Source organism: Podarcis bocagei, assembly GCF_964188305.1.
Source record: "Podarcis bocagei genome assembly, chromosome: 7".
NCBI classification, from domain to species: domain Eukaryota; kingdom Metazoa; phylum Chordata; class Lepidosauria; order Squamata; family Lacertidae; genus Podarcis; species Podarcis bocagei.
In genome coordinates, this window is record NC_138132.1 from 13,947,167 (window position 1) to 13,971,176 (window position 24,010).

Here is a 24,010-nt window from a genome sequence, read left to right on the forward strand (position 1 = left end):
CCCTCTGTGAAATTATGACCTTCCTTAGTTACTTGAGGAATATTGTTTGTATGAGGGTGGAAATTGCATTCTGCAGGATCAACATAGTATAAGGGCACCACCATAAGGGGCCTGAGGGGAGGATTGACCACAACACCCCCAAGCTTGGGGTATTTGATGCCTGGTAGGAATATGCACCCTGGTTGCCCAGTGAGACCTTGCTTGCTTGGCTTGCTTCACAGGAAGGTTCAACACTGGTTGACTTCTGCGAATCAGGTTTGGGGCTATCCAAGCCCAGCACATCCATTCTACCAACATGGGGCTTGTGGAATGCTGAACTGATCCTGGGACACAATGCCATGCCAACCCTTACCCTGCCTGCTGCTGCCAATAAAGATTTTGCCTGATTTCATCCCATTGTCATTGTACAATCTTGTTATTTTGCTGCTCACATGGGTCACACAATGTGCCTGCGTAGGCAAATGACCTTTGCACAATGTATTTGCCTTCTGAAACCATGTGTTGTCTTCAACAACATAAAACTCCAGTTTTGGTATTCGTCAGCAGACAAGCAGAGACCAAGTAACACCGTGGAAATGTCAAAAAGAAATCCAAAAATTGACCTACCCTATGTATTTATCAAGAGGTCAATACTGAATAAGGTATTTAAATGCAGATGTCTTGGGGCTCTTGTGCCCCCTTTTCCGGAAATATGCTACACAGCATTAGGCAACCAGAGCAAATTCCAATTATTTGATAAGCCTCTGGAGAAGCACAGAGGGAATCAGGAGCCATAGGAGGATCCCTGCTGGACCACACAAAAAGCTCATATAGTCTGAGGTTATCAAGAAGCTGCAAACGAGCTTGCCGAGCACCTGCAGCCTTGAAGCTTAGGTGAAGAGAGCAAGATTATATCTGAGATTGTTTTGTGTGAAGAAACCAACATTATGTCTTAGATTGGCTTGTGTCGAAAAAGCAATAATATGACTGAGACTGTCTAGCACTTATGGCATTGTAGCTTTCTGTGAAAAAGCAACATTTTCATTCCTTACAGTGGACATGCAATGAAATGGAACAATAGAAAATTCAGGACAGGTTAAAGCAAAAACAACCTTAGACATTTAATTAATCTTGTGAATTTGGTATCACAAGAAGTAATGGTGGCCATCAACTAGGATATGTTAAAAAGTGGTTTACCCTTTTCTTCCATGAATATGTCTGTAGGTGGCTACTAAACCTGATGGTTATGAAATTAACCGAGCCTCCCCCCCCCCCACAAACACTCAATCTCATTGCACTCTGTGTGCTTGTCGCACAACACACCAACCCTGAAAGTCAGTTGCACTATATTATTTTCCGTTCAGCAGCCTAACAGCCCATGGATAGAAATTATTTTTTAGCCTGTTGGTACGACTGATTATACTTCTATATCTCCTGCCCAAGGGTAGAAGATGAAAGAGGTGCTGGCCGGGGTGTGAATCGTCCCTGAGAATTTTTCTTGCTCTCCTAAGGCAACGATCCCTTGCGATGTCATTTAGTGGGCTCAGGGGACAGCCCATGATATCATGTGCCCTGTTCACCACCCTCTGTAAAGATTTTCTGACTGTGGTTGTCAACGTACCACACTGTGATACAATATGAGAGGACACTTTCTATTGTGGACCAGTAGAAGGAGGTCATCAAATGTTTTTTAACATTGTTCTTTTGCAAGACCCTGAGAAAATGGAGTCTCTGTTGGGCCTTCCACCTGAGTTATATTGTTTTTCCAAGTGAGGTCTTCACTAAGGTAAACTCCCAGGAATTTAAAGGAAGAGACTCTCTCCACACAACGCCCCCTGAGATCCTCCGAAAGTCCAACACCATCTCCTTTGTCTTGCTTATATTTAGGTGCAAGTTATTCTCTAAGCACCATGTAGATACTTTTTGAACCTTCCCCTGTAAACTGATTCATCTCCACCTCCATTATGGCAGTATCATCTGCAAACTTAATAATTACAGTGGATGGATCAGATGAAATACAGTCATATGTATAGGAGTACAGGTAGGGACTCAACACACATCCCTGTGGGGTGCCAGTGCTGAGCTTCAGGGAGGTAGATGTAACAGGCCCAATCCTCACTGTTTGTGTCCGATCCCTCAGAAAGTCTTTAATCCAGTCACAGATGGTAGAAGAAAGGTCTAGTTCCATCAGCTTTTTCATAAGAATGTCCGGAAGGAAGGTATTAAAAGCCAAGCTATAATCAATAAACAACATTCTAACATAATTCCCCGGTCTCTCCAGATGACTCGCTGCAAGGTGAAAGGCTGTAGCTATGGCATCATCTGTTGACCTATTCCTCCTATAGGTGAACTGTTGTTTATCAAAAATCCAGTGAAAAACATGTCCTAAGGTGCTGAAGGACCAATCTCAAAGCATTTCATCACTACAGATGTTAATGCAATAGGTCTGTAGTCATTTGGCAGTTAGCTGCTGTTTTCTTTGGGACTAGGACAATGGTGGCTGCCTTCAAGCATAATGGAGCACATGCCGTTTGCAGAGAGATGTTAAAAATCTTTCTGCAAGAAACCAGAGGCCTTTCTCCTGGGCATAGTTGGCCAATCGGTGTTAAAGAAGGATAGGACTTTTTTATGTATGCTACAGCAGCAGCAAGAATTCTTATTGCAAAGCATTGGAAGACACAAGACCTACCCACTCTGGAAGAATGGCAAATGCAATTAATAGACTACATGGAAATGGCGGAAATGACTGGCAGAATTCGAGACCAGGGAGAAGAGTTGGTGGAAGAAGATTGGAGGAAATTTAAAATTTATTTACAGAAACACTGCAAAATTTTTGAATGCTGATGACGTTGAAATGAATTGAAGGGGTTTTAGCAACAAGGTAAAATGTAAGATGGGATTGATAATAGAGAAATTAAATTGGATATGAATTTGCTGAACCAATTTTTAAAAAGGGATACAAAAAAGGGAGGCGTGAGGAAGTCAGGAAAATAAGTTAACTAAAGATGAGAGACTAAAAAAGAGGGAGTTTTGTTTTTTCTTTGTGTTTTTCTTTTTTCTTTTCCCCCCTTTCTTTTTATGTTTAATGTTTGTATTTTTGCATTTTGATTTTGTATTTCTCTGTTAATGTATTTTTTTTTGAATTCTTTCACTGATAAAACTTAATAAAATATTAATTGGAAAAAAAAAGAAAAAGAAATCTTTCTGCAAAAATTTTGCTACTCACATGGGTCACACAATGTGCCAGCCTGGGCAAACGACCTTTGCACAATGTATTTGCCTCCTGAAACCAAGTGTTGTCATCAACAACATAAAAGTCCGGTTTTGGTTTTGGTGAGCAGATGGAGCAGAGGGGAGACAGGTAACACAATTAAAATGTTACAAAGAAGTCCAAAAATTGACCCATCCTATCTACTTATCAAGAGATCAATACTGAATCACGGATTTAAATGCAGATGTCTTGGGGCTATTCAGACCCTTTCCTGGAAATATGCCACACAACATTAAGCAACCTGGGCAAATTACAATTATTTGATAAGCCTCTGGAAATTAATGTAGGGATTCATTTTTCAGAAACATAAAAGGATCCCTGCAGCATCACACAAAAGCCTCATTTAGTCCAGCTTCATGTTCTCAGAGAAAGGAAACAGATGCCTGAGGGAAACACAGAAACCTAGGCATGAACAGAATAGCCTCTCCCACCTGTGATCTGCGAAACCTGTTACTACGAGGCTTAATGGCTGTTATTCAGGGTGAAATAGAGCCATCGTGACTAGTAGCCTTCATTCTCCAGCTTGTCTACATCCAACTTAAACTGTGGTGCCCAGAATTGGACACAGTATTACAGGTGTGGTCTGGCTAAGGCAGAATAGAGTGGTACTATTACTTCCCTTGATCTGGACCCTATATTTCTGTTGATGGATCCTAGAATAGCATTAGCATTTTTGCTGCTGCATCACACTGTTGACTCATGTTAAGCTTGTGGTCCACCAAGACCCCTAGATCCTTTTCACATGTACTGCTAGTAAGCCAGGTGTCCCCCATCCTATATTTGTGCATCTGATTCTTCCTGACTAAATGCAGAACCTTACATTTGTCCTCATGAAACTCATTTTGTTTGCTTGTATCCAATTCTCTAATCTGTTAAGGTAATTTTGAATTCTGATTCTGTCTTCTGCGGCATTAGCTACCCCTCTCAGTTTGGTGTCATCTGCAAGTTTGATGAGCATTCTCTCAATTCCTTCATCAATGGGCCCAGGACAGAACCCTGCAGCACCCCACTTGTCACCTTTTCCCAGGATGATGAGGAACCATTAATGAGTACTCTTTGGGTTTGGTCAGACAACAAGCTACAAATCCACCTAACCTTGCTTAAGCCACATTTTACCAGCCTCCTCGCGAGAATATCAAGGGGGACTTTGTAAAAGCCTTGCTGAAATCAAGATACACTATGTCCACAGCATTTCCCTGATCCACCAAGATTGTAATTCCATCATAAAAGAAAAGGAAAAAAGAAATCAGATTGGTCTGGCATGACTTATTTTTGAAAAACCTATGCTAGGCCTTAGGAATCACAGCATCCCTTTCTAAATGCTCACAGTCCAACTGTTGAATTATCTGTTCTAGGACCTTCCCTGGTATCGATGTCAAGTTCACCAGTCAGTAGTTACCTGGGTCTTCCTTTCCCCCCTTTTTGAAGATAGGGACAACATTTGCCCACCTCCAGTTCTCCAATAATTTTCAAAGATAATAGACAAAGGCTCTGAAATTACATCTTCAATCTCCTTTAGTACCCTTGGTTGAAGTTTGTCAGGTCCTGGACAATTGAATTCATTTACGGTAGCTAGGTATTCCCTTACTACCTCTTTTCCTATCTTGGTCGGCAGCTCCCTCCTTACATCATTTATTCTGTTATCACCAGGTTGGGCATCACTTTCCTTTTGGGTGAAGACGGAGGCAAAGTTAAGTAGTTCCACCTTTCCTCTGTCACCCAAGAGCATGTTCCATGCAGAGGACCTACAACTTGATTCTCCTTACTCCTATGTTAAACATAGCAGAAGAAACCTTTATTATTATTTTTAACCTCTCTTGCAAGCCTGAGCTTATTCTGAGCTTTAGCCAGCCTGACTTTCCCCCTGCAACTGTTGGCTACTCATGAATATTCCTCCTTTGTGATTTCCCCTTTCTTCCATTTCTTATATATACCTTCTTAACTCTCAGGTCTGGATAGTGGAACAGAAAAATGGGCCTTTTCTGCAGTGGCTCCCCGTTTGTAGAACATACACCTTTAGGCACCAGGTGAAATCTTGTCTCTTCAACCAGGTCTTTGACTGGTTAATTTGCGTGTTCAGACCCAGAAACCCCCCTCCCCCACTAAATAAGCTGCTGCTTGACCAGCCAATGCAAAAGCCTTACGCACCAACGATTGCTAAATCCACAGATGCTGACTTCTTTTGGGATACACTGCGGAAATGACTCCTGTAAATACCTGAAAGGCATTGACTGAGACAGGCCTCTAATTACCCTTTTTGAAGGGAGAGCAGGACTAGGATTCCTTTTAACAGGCATCTCAATAAACTCTCCCACAATACAAAATAAATAAATAACTCTTAACACGTTAAAATGGTGCTCCCACCAAAACAAGATGGCACTGCCACCAGAAATGGCACTATCACCAGTGCAAAATGGCACTTCTGCCAAAACAACCTGGGGAAATCGGCTGCTGGCCCCAGGAGTTTCCCAAACCAGCCTTAAACCAATGGGCGGGTTTAGAATTCACCAAGCTTACAGAGAGGGAACTCTCAAAAAGCCGAAATAGCAAACAAAAATATCACTATAACTCAAAAACAAAAATTCTGCCCCCACAAAAACTCAACTCAAGACTCTTTGAAATAAAGGCGTGGCTAAAACCACTTAAATTTGCTGCTCCCAGAACCCAGGGAAATGGAGGAAATTCCACAGTTAGAAGCGCTAACGGCCAAAGTCCTGTTGGCAAAATCTCTTCCAAAAATAATAAGAGGGGCCGCTAAGCAGAGGTTTTTTTCGGGCCACAGCAACACCGCACACCGGGAGCCCCCAGATCAACTGGCTCGTGAGCTAAGGCCCTTTAAGGGAATAGCAAATGCTACACAAAGTCACCAATATCAAATTGGAATCCATGGCAAGCCCCACAAAAGGGAGCACTCGGGGGAACCCCAAGGACAAACACCCTATAGCAGAAATATAAAAAGAGCGAAAAGCTCTGAAATGGAGCTCTAAGGGGCTGCAAACCCCGTGGGGCGAAAGCCCCTCTTACTAAGGGAAGGGCAAGGATGAGAAGGATTAACTCAAAATTAAAATGAGGGAAGAGGGTGAAAGGAATTAAAAGAAGGGATAATGGAAAGATATCACCAAGATGATCTGGGTCATGGGCATGGGCATAAATAGGTCCCTTGAACGACTTGGACTGTGTCCCATTGGCCAGATTGCACCCAGCTTCGAGGGACCTACCAATCAGGTGTTGTGGCTGACCTATCGTACCTACCCACAACACAGGTTGTCAGTTTTCCAGGTCTCACCGCAATACGTGCCCTCTTTAAGGGAGGACCCGATATCCGGTAGACATGAGTGGTATTCTGGGTTCTTGCCATTTTGTATGTGCAGAAAAACAAGTGCATCAAATCCCATTTATGTGCAAGTTTTTAAGGAACTATATGCATATGGTTTTGCAGAAAAGGTATGCTGTACTTCTGAGGTGATTCTTGAAGAAGCAACTTGAAGGATTGTTGAATTCAGTGTTTGCCATGTCTTTTCTCTCTCACAGATGGCACTTTAAAGGACCAATCTGAGTTCGGATGTACTAAAAATTGTACCTCTAGGATTTACAGCTTTACTTCAGTAGCAGATGTATACTTGCGGAGTTACAGGGACCACTGTTTCGATAATCTTTGCAACATGGAAAGGCCAAAATGTAAGTGTATATATCTGTATATAATCCCAAGGATAAATAGCACTGAGGTTTCAGATAACTTCCTTGGTAGCTCTTAGACAAGCTTTAGGGTTCCTGGTCATGATTAATGCCCCTAGTTTGTATGTCAGATGCTCAGAATCAATATAAACAGCTGTGTCTCAGGGATAAAGCAGGTTCCCTTATTACCCAAGAGAGTCAGATGACCCCAGGGAATGTGGAAGAGACCACACTAGATAAAATGGGGGGTGGCAGAGAGAGATCAGAACACATGTCCCTGTACCCTGACAGCCTTGCCGACCCTGGGAGTCATCCTGCTGGGACAGAACTGCAGAGGTAGTAAGTGAAACCAGTTGTTGCTGCTGGATGCCCTGTACCTAGAGAGCAACAAAAGCAGCACCACAGAAGAAAAGCTTGTTGGGATTGTGATCAGGGTGCCCTCAACCAAGTTTTTTGTTTGTTTAACTGCTCCTTCTTGTGTGGGTTGAATTGTCTAAAGACACTGCTTGGTGGGAGGAAGGAGTACCAAGGAATGTTTGTATGCAGTTCCTCCCATCCTCAGATGAGAGTCTGGAGTAGGAAACAGCACTGTGGGATGGAGTCAGATTTATGCGAGGAACATTTGTGTGACTGATGGGTAACAATTTCTATTGTTATTTTGTGTAGTTCAGTCAATGAAAAGTTTCTTTGTGTCCTTGGGTTTGCTGCACATTTTTGTTGAATGGAAGGAGTGACTCGTGATATTGGTGGTGATGGAAACAAAATAAAAAAATTCCTTCCAGTAGTACCTTAGAGACCAACTAAGTTTGTTATTAGTGATTGAGTGAGAGATACTGGAGTGACTGGATGGATTATGTGTATTTGTGGAGTAGAATTGGATGTGTGATAGTGAATGAGAAGTTGATACTTTAAGGTTTGTGGATATGAGAGGCAAGATTTGTGAGTGGTGTGAAGTATTTTGAGAATTGGGTGATAGGAGCATTGAAGACAGAAGGACCTCCTAACTCGAACAATATTTCAAGATATGCTGATATTTGTGTGTGTGTGTATGTATGTTTTGAAATTTTATGTTTTATTGCATTGCAATGTTGTTCCGTATAAAATGACACTTTATTTTACTGTAGTTTATGAGTTTTGTAAACCACTTGGATATTCTTTTTAGTGTTAAATGATATAAAATAGTAATAATAAATAAACCAAAACCCACCAAGGTTTTATTTATTCATATAAGGAACTTTACATATTGCCCTTAATCACAGGACAGTTTACAAAGTAGTAACAAAGTAAACAACATAATATACTTAAACAATATTATATACGTACATCTAATTCATAAAGCAATGCAAAAGAATACATAATCAGTGATGGAACATCGTGCATAATAAATAATGCACAAAAAATAGCAGAGGCAAATTAGTCACATTGCCAACCCATCAAAAAACTCCTTAAAAATACTACTGTTGGTCTGCCCATATCAGGTCCAACTTTGTGCATCATCATAAACTTTAATTGTGGAGAAGCTGCAACCCTCTGAAAGGGAAGAGAACTGAGGCCCAGGAATCATTATAGAGATATATGGGCTGGAACCATGAGTTGACATTAGTTGTTGCATTTGTCTTTTTTTAAAAAAATGATATTTATTAAAAGTTTGAAAATTACAGAAAAAGAAAAAAAAAACATTAAAAATGAGAGAAAAAAACAAAAAAACATATAAAAGCGATACAACAATACAGCAAAACAAAACAAAACAAAAACTAAAACAGAGATCCAATATTCCATATCTTTACCTTTCCTTTACTTGTTTCATTGACCTCCTCGCACCTCCCTTTTTTTGTATTATAGTTCAATTCACTATTTCAGCAAGTTCTTCCCATCTTTCTCAATTTTTATTCTATAATTTATCTTAACGATCTAACCTTGAGTTTTTTTATTTTAACCCATTATCAGTCCACTTTTACTTAATTCTTTGTTGCATTTCTACTAAAACCATATAACTTCATTCCAGCATCTTTCTAACATTCATTAATTTTACAATATTTCTGTAAGTATACTTTTTCCAATCTTCCAAAAAAATTTCCAATCTTCTTCCACCGACTCTTCTCCCTGGTCTCGGATTCTGCCAGTCATTTCTGCCAGTTCCATGTAGTCCATCAGCTTCATCTGCCATTCTTCCCTGGTGGGTAAGTTGTTGCATTTGTCAGGGCCGGATCAACAATTAAATGGGTTGGAGTGTCCAATCTATTGTGATTGTGGCTCAGAAGGTGGTGAGGGCCCAAAGACCGTCAAGTGTTCTGATGATGGGACTCGATGCATGGACTTTGTTCTTGTTCATGGTAAGTAGAACTGCTAGCCAAAGAGTGGAAGAGGGGAAATTGGGTGAGTAGCTGGGTTGCTCTCCCGTTCTGTTTGGGGCTTCCTGCCAAAAATAAACTGTGTCTGTACTGGGGGCGGGGGGGGGGGAGTTCTTTTTCCTGAAAATATAACTGAGTTGAAATCAGCTTTCCTTTTTATGTATAAAGATGAGACACAATATTTCTGGAGTGCAAGTAAGAGAAAGAGAGAGAAATAATGTGTTACCAGTAGTTAAATTGCATGTAGAAGTGTCTTTTAAGAGAGGCCTGATCTGAAAAGCAATATGGATGTGGGTTGGGCTGCTGTCCCATGATTTATAAATTGGACTTTTTCCTTACTATTAAACATCTCATGATGTGATTCTCAGATGTGATTTATACTTGCAAAATACAGTTACCGGTAATAAAAATTAAAATGCACCTATTCTCTCTTCTGCACATGCACAGACAGACATCCCTTACTACCCAGAGGCTCCTATGACCTTGTCTCTTTTTCTTTCCTAGATGATGCGGCAGTTCCTGATAAAGCTTACAAAGGCTGTGCATCACAATCTTTTTGTGATTTAGCTATGAAATCAAAGCTTAACAAGTACATCTCAGGCAAAATAACCCGAGTACGGTGCTATGAATCTCTGTCTTCCTCAGAATAGCCCAGCTTTGAAGGGTAGTTAGGAGAGAACAATGTCTTCTTCCTTTTGGATTCCACCATTTGCTGAAGTAGTGGAGGTGGAGGTTGCTTGCCTGGTGGTGGGAGTGCAGAGCGACTTGGATTCACAGGACTCCTGAGTCCTCTCTTTGGCATTTTGTGGAGGATTAATGGGATGCAGGGGATAGAGAAGCTAAAGTAGAAATGTGGGGCTTGGGGGCTCTCGCTCATGATAATATGGTATATGGGTTAACATTTCCTTTGTTCATAATCAAAATAAATTGGTGTGGCAAATAAAAACTGTGTTCTGTGTCTCTATTTAACAAATTAAGAATACCATATTCAAGAATACCTACAAGTTGGCCAGATTGTTTGCAGGAGAAAATTCCTCCCTCTCCCTGAAATACGGAGACCAAATTAACCAGAGCAAGGTCCATAAGCAACGTGCCCACTACCCCTCTGGGTGGGGCCCTAAAGACCGGGTGAGTGGGTGGAAAATCCTGTGACAATCAGCCAAGAGGGCAGCTGACACCTGGCTGCCCCCTTAAAAAGGCTGGGGGTGGGCTACTCCCAGCCCAAAACCCCAGACTCTGATTGGCTGAGCAGGCACTAACTTGCCTTACCTGAGGGTCCAATGCAGCTGGAGGTGGGCAGTGCCAGCCATGCCCTCTCCCGGATGTTGGCAGCCTCCCTGAACCCACCCCACCCACTCCATAAGGCAATGGCTGCCCACCCAGGGCCCCAGGTGAGGGGATATTGTCCTTGCTACCACCCAGTATTACAGTGGTACCTTGGGTTAAGAATTTAATTCGTTCTGGAGGTCTGTTCTTAACCTGAAACTGTTCTTAACCTGAAGCACCACTTTAGCTAATGGGGCCTCCTGCTGCTGCTGCACCACCACTGCACGATTTCTGTTCTCATCCTGAAACAAAGTTCTTAACCCGAGGTAATATTTCTGGGTTAGTGGAGTCTGTAACCTGAAGCATATGTAACCTGAAGCGTATGTAACCCGAGGTACCACTGTATTATTAAAACCCTCAGTGTCTCCCCATCTCTCCTTTACCTTTGCTGTTGTTTAAAACAAGCCTTTCTTTCACATTAATTGTCCCACTCTTCTAGCTGCACCTAAATGTCTCTCTTCCATTCCTTGGCTGCTTCACAGCAGAGAGAAAGGATGTGGAGCCCTCAAATAAATGACATTTGGGTCCCTTCCAACTAAAAGTCTCTATGATTCTTGTTATACATTACTATTACTATTACTAATACATTACTATTGCTGTTTAAAATAATATGATCTGTTAATAGAATTGCATTTTTAAATACATGCACATATCATCATTTGCTATCAGAACCTTAGTGCAAACTGTCTTCCTGGCAGACCCTTGGAACTGCAGTGCTGTGATGTCTTCTAACAGCAAATTTGATTTGGTTTCACTGGACTACAATTCAAAGGATCTTTTGGAGCATGATTCTATGTCTTTTGAACATGGATACCTCCTAAATGGAATGCATAATCTGGAGTAGATATTAGGATGACATATGTTCAGAGCAGATTTTGAGATGGCCTGATCCTTCAGGCCATGCCCTGTAACATTTCTCCTATGAAAATAAGGATATTTTTTCAGGAAGCTTTTGCGAACCCACACACTAAACCCTGTCCCTGGAGCTTACCCCCCAGGAAGGAGACATGACAGCAGTGGATGGGTTTAAAATTAGGCTACAATTTTATTGAATTTCAGGTGTAGGGACCTTGGCTTAGGCCTTGGAAGATATCTCTCTCATAATTGACAGGGGCTGAGGATGTGCAGGGCAGTCAGGCATTGTGGGAGGGGACTATAAATGTGAACTTATACAACATGCCCTCCCACTTCACCATAGCTGTGAGTTTGACCTTATGACACCACTCCAGGGCCAGTGACTCCCACAATCCACCCTTTAATTGACCCTGCTAAGGCCACCATGTGGGGGTGCATGAAGATGCTACCCCCAATCACAAAGATAGACTTTAGAATACCGACCTAGGCCTAAAACTGCCACCCAAGACCCCAAACTGCAGACTTGCCACCAAGATACCTACAGCTGAAGCCCCCCTCCTAAAGAGAAGGGCTGTGCCCTGCCAGTCACCAGTCATTGAGGCCCCAATGCACATCGTGCAACCAAAGGGGGGGGGGTCAAATGTATTCCATCCACACGTAACAGTTCGGAATTGTCCATTGTAATTTTGGGGTGGCGAATGGAGACACCGCTGATTCGGTGCATTGGCCCTATGAATTTTTTGCAGTGTATAATTGATGCGAGAAGGTTTATTGGCCCCTCTCCAGCACTGACAGGGAAGGAGATTGGACCAGAGGATGGTCAATGCGGGGCATAGGGCATGCACATTTTCGTGGTCCGCCTTCTCAGATAGAACCAGGCTGATGCCTTTTTGCGCTACCAGGTCATTTCCTCCCAGGTGCAGTATCAATGTCTCTGGTGGGTTGTGGGCAGTGACGGCTCTGTATAGCATGGGCATCAGTGCACCCCAATGCATGCCTCGTTGTCCTATCCAATGTATGCGGGCATTAGGGTGGATGTCAAGGTTAGGTCCCCAAATGTGCGAGGTGACATGGATCATGATCCAGGGTACAATGCTATGTCCCACAACCCAGATTTTTGTGCTGGGCACACCTGCAATAAAAGTCAAAGGGAAACAGTAAATGAAAATATGTGGGTACGAATGTAGCCCTTGTAGGCCACAGAACACCATCAGCCCAGAGCCTTGATACTGGTAGAGTCCCAACCCTGGGCTGCTGCTGTTGTGGCTGCACCAATGTGGAAGGAATGACCGGAGAATTCCCTTGGATTGCCACCACAGGCCTCAATGGCCATAGGTAAGATTGCCGAGAACTGGCAGCACATCCAAGGTCGTTTGTCTGCATGGATGAGGAAGGCACCCCAGTGGTTAGGACACACTCAGAGGAACCTGTGCGTGTCTTGCCACAGGCAGGGGCCATCCTGCTCAGAGGGGGCCAGTGTTGTGGTGTTAGAATCATAGAATCATAGAGTTGGAAGGGCCATCGAGTCCAACCCCCTGCCAAGCAGGAAACACCATCAGAGCACTCCTGTCATATGGTTGTCAAGCCTCTGCTTAAATAATAATAATAATAATAATAATAATAATAATAATAATAATAATAATAATAATAATAAAAAATTTTATTTATATCCCGCCCTCCCCAGCCGAAGCTGGGCTCAGGGCGGCTAACAACAATCAAAATAATCCGACATTCTAAAGACATTCATTATAAAATTAATTAAATAAAATTAAGATCAAATTAATGGCAACCATCAAGCAAAATTCTGTGCAGATTGCCGATTGCCAGAGGAGGGGGTCAGGCTGCGCCCTGACAAAAGGCCTGGTGGAACAGCTCTGTCTTGCAGGCCCTGCGGAAGGATGTCAGGTCCTGCAGGGCCCTGGTCTCTTGTGACAGAGCGTTCCACCAGATTGGAGCCGCAGCCGAGAAGGCCCTGGCTCTAGTTGAGGCCAGCCTAACCTCTCTGTGGCCCGGGATCTTTAGGATGTTTTTATTTGCAGACCGTAAATTTCTCTGTGGGACATACCAGGAGAGGCGGTCCCGTAGGTACGAGGGTCCTAGACCTCCAAAGATGGAGACTCCACCACACTCCTTGGCAGCAAATTCCACTGTTGAACAGCTCTTACTGTCAGGAAGTTCTTCCTAATGTTTAGGTGGAATCTTCTTTCTTGTATTTTGGATCCATTGCTCCGTGTCCGCTTCTCTGGAGCAGCAGAAAACAACCTTTCTCCCTCCTCTATGTGACATCCTTTACATATTTGAACATGGCTATCATATCACCCCTTATCCTCCTCTTCTCCAGGCTAAACATGCCCAGCTCCCTTAGCCGTTCCTCATAAGGCATTGTTTCCAGGCCTTTGACCATTCTGGTTGCCCTCCTCTGGAAACGTTCCAGTTTGTCAGTGTCCCTCTTGAACTGTGGTGCCCAGAACTGGATACAGTACTCCAGGTGAGGTCTGACCAGAGCAGAATACAGTGGCACTATTACTTCCTTTGATCTAGATGCTATACTCCTATTGATGCAGCCCAGAATTGCATTGGCTTTTTTAGCTGCCGCGTCACACTGTTGGCTCATGTCAGGTTTGTGGTCAACCAAGACTCCTAGATCCTTTTCACATGTACTGCTCTCAAGCCAGGTGTCACCCATCTTGTATTTGTGCCTCTCATTTTTTTTTGCCCAAGTGCAATACTTTACATTTCTCCCCGTTAAAGTTCATCTTGTTTGTTTTGGCCCAGTTCTCTAATCTGTCAAGGTCGTTTTGAAGTGTGCTCCTGTCCTATGGGGTGTTAGCCACCCCTCCCAGTTTGGTGTCATCTGCAAATTTGATCAGGATGCCCTTGAGTCCATCATCCAAGTCGCTGATAAAGATGTTGAATAAGACTGGGCCCAAGACCCCTCCACAACTCGTCGGTTTGGATGAATGAATCTTAATTTTTAGGTGGAGCCCTAAGAAACATACATCAGTGTCTGTTAAACCTGAGTGTGGTGAGGAGGGGCTACTGACAATACATTCACCAATGCGTAGAGCCTCAAAGAAGGCCAGGGAGAATGCTGCATGGAAGGGGTCTGTTTCGAAGTTCGACCAGCCCAGCACTGGCAACTTGTCCCAAATTAACCTCAGTGTATCTGGTGTTATAGGCTTCCTGCCATCTTGGCGGGGAGGGATGATACAATGCCACCCCACGAACAGCTTCTTGACATGAAAGCTTTCACAAGGGTCAGGCCACCGGAAACATTTATGGAAGAATGAAATAGCTGCCTTGTAGAGCAGTAACGTTTTGATGGCCAAGCCTCTACATTTTAGATGGAACCAGAATTTTAGCATGTCAGAGTCAGAGGCACATCTGGAGACCGAGCCATAGCGGCTGCAGAAATGCTCCAAGGATGACCAAGCTCTGGCATATGAGTGCCTAGTGGAGGGTGATAATGCCAAAAATATTCCCTGCATTACTTCTCGCATCCAATCTGCCACAGGTCGTCTGGGAAGGGGTCAGGTATCTGTGCTGCCTCGGGTGCCAGTTTGTGGAAATGCTCCATCTGGAAATGAGATAAAGCATCCACAATGTCATTGTTATGACCTGGTATGAAACGTGTCATGAAGGAAAAGTTGTGCTGAAGGCATTCTAGCACGAACAGGTGTAACACCCTGATGGCTTGGTCAGACTTCACTGACTGCCTGGCTATAATCCTTACCACTGCTTCATTGTCCGACCAGAAGCAAAACCTTGAATTCCTGAAATGGTTTCCCCAGATGCGAAGGGCAGCTAGAATAGGAAAGAACTGGGGAAAAGTTAAGTCCCATGTGATGCCTGCTGCATGCCTGAGTAAACAGTGTAGGGCTCCATTACCAATTAAGGAATCAATGCTGCATTTTCTGAGAAGTGGTTGGTGACTAAAGTATTGCAATTAAAGAATTTAAAGTGGATTGGTGACCTTTTCCTTCAAAATTTTAAGAAGGGCTTCATATGTCAGTGTCACCATTTCCTTCCTTTGGTACAATTATTTGTACTTTTATTTATTAGATTTATACACCACCCTTCATCATACAATTGTAGGGTAGAAATAGAACAAGGAAGAAATAGAACAAAACTTCAAAACAACCCCCTCCCTTTCCACAGACACATTTAAAAGAAGGTGGATTCTCTAACTATGCACAGTTAAATCAGGGAAACTATAAAATTGAACACGTAAACTTGGCTGGATCCAGGAATGTCATTAGGTTCACAGGCTGGGAAGAATGAGCATGTGATGCATTAATTGTTGATTATTTTGTGGCTGACTGAGAACATCTTGGTCCCAAGGACATTGTGATGAAACTGAGGTGGGGATAAAATAGGAGGGCATGTGGTGAAATTTCATGGAACTCCAGAAAATAACTCATCTACTCACAATTCCTGTTTTACAAGAGTAAGGGTGAGATGGACTGGAAGGGGCATTTATCTTGTATTCATCTCTGTAATTTCCTGGCACAGGCATATCATGAACATGGCAGGTGACAGGAGGGCCAAAAGAATGACATAGGAGACTGGTATTGGGTTGAATTAGACCACAACTTTATTGATGACAGGAAAGAGGAGGTTTGACTAAGGCATTGGGCATGTATCTTGCAACAGGCAGCCTGCTTGCTACCTGAGAGGATTAAACTAACTGGTGGGGTCAACCCCCTAGTGCGGAGTCAACTGCAAAATGGATTGGATGCCCCAACCCTACACAAGCTGCCAGTGTCACCCTTCCTGGACCCCTCTAATGGGGTACCCTTGTGACTAAGGATGCAGTCCAATGCCTAATCCACCAAAATTATAACAGTTGCTACAAGGTGGGGAAAAACATGCAAACCGGCTAATTTGTTTGCAGGAGAAAATTCCTCCCTCGCCCTGAAATAGGTAAAGGTAAAGGGACCCCTGACTGTTAGGTCCTGTCGTGGACGAGTCTGGGGTTGCTACACTCATCTTGCTTTAGTGGCCGACTAAGCCAGCATACAGCTTCCGGGTCATGTGGCCAGCATGACTAAGCCGCTTCTGGCAAACCAGAGCAGAGCGGAAACGCCATTTACCTTCCTGCTGGAGTGGTACCTATTTATCTACTTGCACTTTGACATGCTTTTGAACTGCTAGGTTGGCAGGAGCAGGGACCGAGCAATGGGAGCTCACCCCGTTGTGGGGATTCGAACTGTCAACTTTCTGAGCAGCAAGCCCTAGGCTCAGTGGTTTAGGCCACAGCGCCACCCACGATCTGAAATACAGAGACCTAACTAACCAGAGCAAGGTCCATAGGCAACGTGCCCACTTCTCTCTTTTTTTAAATAATATTTTATTAGGGTTTTCCAAAAAGTTAACATCAACAAAAATCAACAAAAATCAGAAAAAACAAACAGCAAACATCCAAAGAAAGAAACAAAAAAAAGAAAAATACAAAGTATTGCACTTGCACTTGCCCAAAGTATTGCACTTGGGCAAAAAAAATGAGAGGCACAAATACAAGATGGGTGACACCTGGCTTGAGAGCAGTACATGTGAAAAGGATCTAGGAGTCTTGGTTGACCACAAACTTGACATGAGCCAACAGTGTGACGCGGCAGCTAAAAAAGCCAATGCAATTCTGGGCTGCATCAATAGGAGTATAGCATCTAGATCAAGGGAAGTAATAGTGCCACTGTATTCTGCTCTGGTCAGACCACACCTGGAGTACTGTGTCCAGTTCTGGGCACCACAATTCAAGAAGGACACTGACAAACTGGAACGTGTCCAGAGGAGGGCAACCAAAATGGTCAAAGGCCTGGAAACGATGCCTTATGAGGAACGGCTAAGGGAGCTGGGCATGTTTAGCCTGGAGAAGAGGAGGTTAAGGGGTGATATGATAGCCATGTTCAAATATATAAAAGGATGTCACATAGAGGAGGGAGAAAGGTTGTTTTCTGCTGCTCCGGAGAAGCGGACACGGAGCAATGGATCCAAACTACAAGAAAGAAGATTCCACCTAAACATTAGGAAGAACTTCCTGACAGTAAGAGCTGTTCGACAGTGGAATTTGCTGCCAAGGAGTGTGGTGGAGTCTCCTACTTTGGAGGTCTTTAAGCAGAGGCTTGACAACCATATGTCAGGAGTGCTCTGATGGTGTTTCCTGCTTGGCAGGGGGTTGGACTCGATGGCCCTTGTGGTCTCTTCCAACTCTATGATTCTATGATTCTATGATTCTACAAAGAAAAAAAAAATTAGCATAAAAAAGAACACTTTTTATATTAATAACTTTCAAAACCTTATTCTCTTTGCTTCCACCCGCCTTCCCTTCTTGTATTCTACTTTAAAAATTTGTTCAGCAAGATCGTTCATTATTCCTTTTAAACCTTTATCCCTCCCTTACAATCTTATTTGTCTTAATCGCTAGAATCCCTTCATTTCATTTTCAGAGCCTTCAACATTCATAAATTTTACAATATTTTTGTAGATAAACTTTAAACTTCTTCCAGTCCTCTTCCATCTGCTCCTCTCTTTGATCTCGGATTCTGCCGGTCATCTCTGCCAGTTCCATATAGTCTATCACTTGCGTCTGCCACTCTTCCAAGGTGGGTAGATCTTGCGTCTTCCAATGCTTTGCAATAAGTATTCTTGCTGCTGCTGTAGCATACATGAAAAAAGTTCTATCCTTCTTTGGCACCAATTGGCCGACTATGCCCAGGAGAAAGGCCTCTGGTTTCTTCAGAAAAGTATACTTAAATACCTTTTTCAGTTCATTATAGATCATTTCCCAGAACGCCTTAATCCTTGGGCACGTCCACCAAAGGTGAAAGAATGTTCCTTCAGTTTCATTACATTTCCAACATTTATTATCAGGCAAATGATAGATTTTTGCAAGCTTGACTGGTGTCATGTACCACCTGTAAATCATTTTCATAATATTTTCTCTTAAGGCATTACACGCAGTAAATTTCATACCGGTGGTCCACAACCGTTCCCAGTCAGCAAACATAATATTATGACCAATGTCTTGTGCCCATTTTATAATAGCAGATTTAACCATTTCCTCCTCCGTATTCCATTTCAACAACAAATCGTACATTCTCGACAGTATCTTAGCATTGGGTTCTAACAATTCTGTTTCTAACTTTGATTTTTCCACCTGGAAACCGTTTTTCTTGTCCAAGTTATAGGCCTCTCTTATTTGAAAATAATGTAACCAGTCCTGCACCTTATCTTTAAGTTTCTCATAACTCTGCAATTTCAACCTGTCACCTTCTTGTTCCAAGATCTCCGAGTATCTTGGCCATTTGGATTCCATATTGAGCTTTTTCAAGGCTTTAGCCTCCATTGGCGACAGCCACCTGGGGGTCTTACTTTCCAACAAGTCTTTGTATCTCATCCAAACATTAAATAGTGCTTTTCTAACAATATGGTTTCTGAAACCTTTATGAACTTTAACCTTGTCATACCACAAATATGCATGCCACCCAAAAACATTGTCAAACCCCTCTAAATCCAATATGTCGGTGTTCTCAAGAAGTAGCCATTCCTTCATCCAGCAAAAAGCTGCTGCTTCATAATATAACTTAAAATCTGGCAGGGCAAACCCCCCTCTGTTCTTAGTATCAGTAAGAATTTTGAATTTTATTCTGGGCTTTTTGCCCTGCCAGACAAATCTGGAGATTTCTTTTTGCCACCTCTTGAAACAATCCATCTTGTCAATAATTTGTAACGTCTGAAACAGAAATAACATTCTTGGCAATACATTCATTTTGATAACCGCAATTCTACCTAACAAGGAAAGCTTCAAATTGGTCCAAATTTCAAGATCTTTTTTCACTTCTGACCAACACTTCTCATAGTTGTCTTTAAATAAGTTGACATTTTTTGAGGTCATATTCACCCCAAGGTACTTCATTTTTTTAACCAGTAATAGACCTGTTTCTCTCTGAAACTCTTCCTTCTCAATTGGTGTCATATTCTTCTCCAACACCTTTGTTTTTAATTTGTTCAATTTAAAACCTGCCACCTGACCAAATTCTTCTATTATTTCCAACGCTCTATTAGTACTAGGGATTGGCTCCTTTAGTGTTAGTACTAGGTCATCTGCATACGCTTTAAGTTTATATTGTTTAGCTCCGACCCGTATACCCTGGATCTGCTGGTCCCTTCTAATCATATTCAGCAAGACCTCCAAGACAGAAATAAAAAGCAGCGGGGAAACTGGGCAGCCTTGTCGTGTCCCTTTCTCTATCCTAACTTCTTCTGTAACTGCATTGTTCACTATTAATTTTGCCTTTTGTTCTGAATAAATCGCACCTATACCGTTTCCAAACCTTTCTCCCACCCCCATCCCTTGTAGATTTTTCCTCATAAAACTCCAAGAGATATTATCAAAGGCTTTCTCCGCATCAATAAATATCAGAACAGCTTTTGTGTTTATGTCCACTTGCAATTTTTCCAAAATATCAATCAAGTTTCTTGTATTATTTGACATATATCTACTTGGAAGAAAGCCTGCTTGGTCTTTATGTATCATCCCATTTAACACTTTTTTCAATCTTTTAGCCAAAATATCAGCAAAAATTTTGTAATCCACATTAAGTAGGGATATGGGGCGGTAGTTCTTCAGTTGCGTCTTTTCAGCCTCATTTTTCGGTATTAGTGTGATAAATGCCTCTTTCCACGATTCCGGCGCTCTCTTCCCCTCCATAATTTCATTACAAACCTCCATTAACGGTTGAATTAAAAAGTCTTTCAAGATTTTGTAATACTTGGAGGATAATCCATCTGGGCCTGGAGACTTGCCTAGCTGTAAATTTTTTATGGCGCCTTCAACCTCTTGTTCAGAAATTCTCTCATTCAAAATTAATTTGTTCTCTTGAGATATTTCTTGTAATCCATTTGTTTCTAAAAATTTCTCAATCTTTACCTCATTCTGTGGCCCTTGTGCATACAGTTGTTTGAAGTATCTCTGGAAACAGTCTTTAATTTCCTTTGGGTTTTGTATATTCCTCCCATTTACTTCAAGATTAGTCACAGTATTTAGTTTTTGTCTTTTCTTCAGCTGCCAAGCTAACAATTTTCCACACTTATTAGCCGATTCAAATGTTTTTTGTCTCATCTGTTTAATTTTCCATTCTATATCCTGATTAACCAATTTCGAATACTGTGCTTGGTATGATTTAATTGCTCGCAAAATCTCTTGTGACTTAGGTTTAGATCTTAGTCTCTTCTCTCCTTCTTTAATTTTTTCTAGAATCTTTCCTTTTCTCTCCTCTTGAAGTCTTCTCTTTATAGCATTTTGTTGAATCAAAAAACCTCTCATTACAGCTTTGCAACGTGCCCACTTCTCCCCTCTGGGCAGGCCACTAAAGACTGGGTGAGGGGATGGATAATCCCGTGATGATCAGCCAGGGTCTCAGGTGAGGGGATATTGTCCTTGCTATAACTTAATATTATTATTAAAACCATCACTGTCTCCCCATCTCTTCTATACCTCTGCTCTTGTTTAAAACAAGCCTTTCTTTCTCTTTAATTGTCTCACTCTTCTTGCTGTACCCAAAGGTATTTCTTCCATTCCTCGGCTGCTTCATAGGAGAGAGAAAGGATGTGGAGCCCTCAAAAACTCTATAGGACCCTTGCACAATGTATTTACTTCCTGGAACAATGAGTTGTCTTCAACATGAAATTCCAAATTCAGTGTAGTAATTTATAATCAATATTTCAATAACAAGGGAGCACACTCACTCTCTTTCATACACACTAACTTCAGTAAACTGGTTAACTTTCTCTAACTAAGCAACCAACATGCAGGCTTCCTCTTAAGATCCAAATAAATTTAAATATACATTAAAGATCATCATGAGATGTGTGCAAAATAGCAGAAAGCAGGAAACCAGGAAAAGGGAGGGCTTTATGTGCAAGTGAGTAAGAAAAAAGAGGAAAGGTGAAAAGGGGGGTGAAGGGGGTGGTTGTGAATGTTGGTGTGTCTGTGAAAAGGAGACTGCAGAAAAGGAGAGAGGAGAAAGAACGGAAATAGGGGGATATGTGTGCAAGGGAGCAGTGAAATAAGTAAAGAGGAAGGGAGGAAGAGGAGGTGAAGCTGAAGATAAGTGAGCCAAGTGGTTTGCAAAAAGAGAGTATCAGGCATGGGGACATCGTAATTTGGAAAGGAGGGTATGAAAATGTCTGCAGAATAGGAAGGGGTGGTGTCACCATAATTGGGTGGAAAGTGAGAAGGGGCTTTAATAGCTGCAATGTGTGGCAGGAGGAAGATACAGAAGGTTATCACAGGCTGGTTTGTTTTCAATGTGGGGTTGCAGAAAAGGAGGGGGACGTTTCATGTGGACACGGACGTGGGTTTTAAAGTGAAAATGGATGGAGAGCAGGATTGCAGGATTGAAGAGAAAAGTGGCTTGAGATATGAAGTTTGGAAGGTTAAATTCAGGACTAATGGTTGCATTGGATGGGAAGGGAGAGGTGTAGGGGGTTGGTGAACAGATGGAGCTGAGGAAAGCCCTACTAAAATTGTTAAAAGTTCAGAAGTGTACCAATTTATCCACCCTATCTGCTTATCAAAGTGGTCAGTGCTGAATAAAATAATCAACTTCGAATGACTTTAGGCTATTATGCCCCCTTTTCTGGAAATCTGACAAAAAACACTAGGCAACTAGGGCAAATTACTACTCTTTGATAGACCACTGAAGATGCACTGAGGGATTCAGGAGTCAGAGATATAAGAAGATCCCTGGTGGATCACACACAAAACTCATATAGTCCAGCATAGTATTCTTAGGAAACAGTTGCTTGTGACTAGTACTCACCTGTCTCTCATAATATGAGAACCTGTGGACATGCAATGAAATTGAGAAACTTGATGGTTATGTTCTACCTCTGCTGTTGGGGGAAATGTGGATCTGAATGTCTGTTGCTAGGAAACAGTAGTGGGAGAGTGGCGTTGCTCTCATGTCCTATTTTCAGGCCACTGTAAAAATACTTTTCTTGGGCAGATGGCCTGGTTCAACAGGCTGATGTAAGTTCTATCCTGTTGCAGTTTATAGGAAATCTTCTTACAGCAGCCAAACTGCTCATTGCTTCCAAGTGGTGTTCACCCAATGTACCTGCTGCAGAGTTCGGTGTTCCATAATGTACCTGCTGAAGACGTCTGGCTTCGTAATTTTATCTAATTTGACTGCTCATGTGGCTGACTGAGGGTAGCCAAAAGAGCAAACAGGTTGAGACACTATCAAGCCCTTTTTTAATATGCTCCTGGGGTTGAGAACTCCTAGTCTGGGAGCCAAATGCAGCACCCACATAACTCTTTATCTGAAGTTTCACTAAAGCAAAAAAAGGTGAAACTTTGAGAGCTGCACAGCCCCTTTATTATCTATATGGGCCACCACAATGAATATCTTATTCATCATCGATTTTATTTATGAAAATTCTATCTCATCATTCTTCCCAAAGGAGCCCTGGCTGGATATTCAAATGGTTTTTCTTTGGAATATCCCAATTTATCCTGTCTCTTCTCTTCTCTTCTCTTCTCTTCTCTTCTCTTCTCTTCTCTTCTCTTCTAATTACTATACCACCATTCCTCCCACACAAGTCGAAATTGGACGATAAAAAACATTATAATCTAGGGCCGGCAAACATATAGATTTTCCCAGAGATTACAAGATTACAGGGAATTGAGCTCTGAAAAAAGCTCAACAACTTTTGGGTTCTCCTTTAGAAAAGCTCAATATTTTTGGTGGTTTCCTAAAAAAACAAGTTTTGAGTGTACTGGCTTTTACTTTTTGAGATGTGGGAACCCTAAGTTCACCATGAAAGACTTCTGAGTAAGCTTAGCTGTCCTGGAAGACAAGGAAAGGTCAGTAAAGAATAGGAAGGAGTATAAACCTGCAGTATCCTCAATGAAGGCGGGTCAGAAGTGGGGTCTCTCAAGGATCAATACAGTGGTACCTTGGGTTACATATGCTTCAGGTTGCATACGCTTCAGGTTACAGACTCCGCTAACCCAGAAATAGTACCTCGGGTTAAGAACTTTGCTTCAGGATGAGAACAGAAATCGTGCTCCATCGGCCGCATTAGCTAAAGTGGTGCTTCAGGTTAAGAACAGTTTCAGGTTAAGAATGGACCTCCGGAATGAATTAAGTACGTAACCAGAGGTACCACTGTATTGGGTTTGGGGGCTTTTCAACATTTTTTATTTGGTCCCACACATCCTGTCAAAGAAACGTAAGGAAGCAAACAACAGAAAAGAATAGAGTTTCAAATATAATGAAATGTATTTAAAACTTTTGAAAACATCAATAACTTTAAAAAGCCGAAACACACCCTCCCAGTCAATAATTTGAAGGCTAATAGCCTTCAAATTATTGCAACCTTAACTCCCTGGATCAATAGGAATTTTAAAAACTCGTGAAACATCATAATGGGTGAGATGAATGCAGTGCACCAGAGTGGACATTCCCTGTCATGGGCCAGCAACAAATGGGAGTTACATCATGGGGACTTTCCCTGTTAATCATATGGGTCCATATTTTATGAGCAA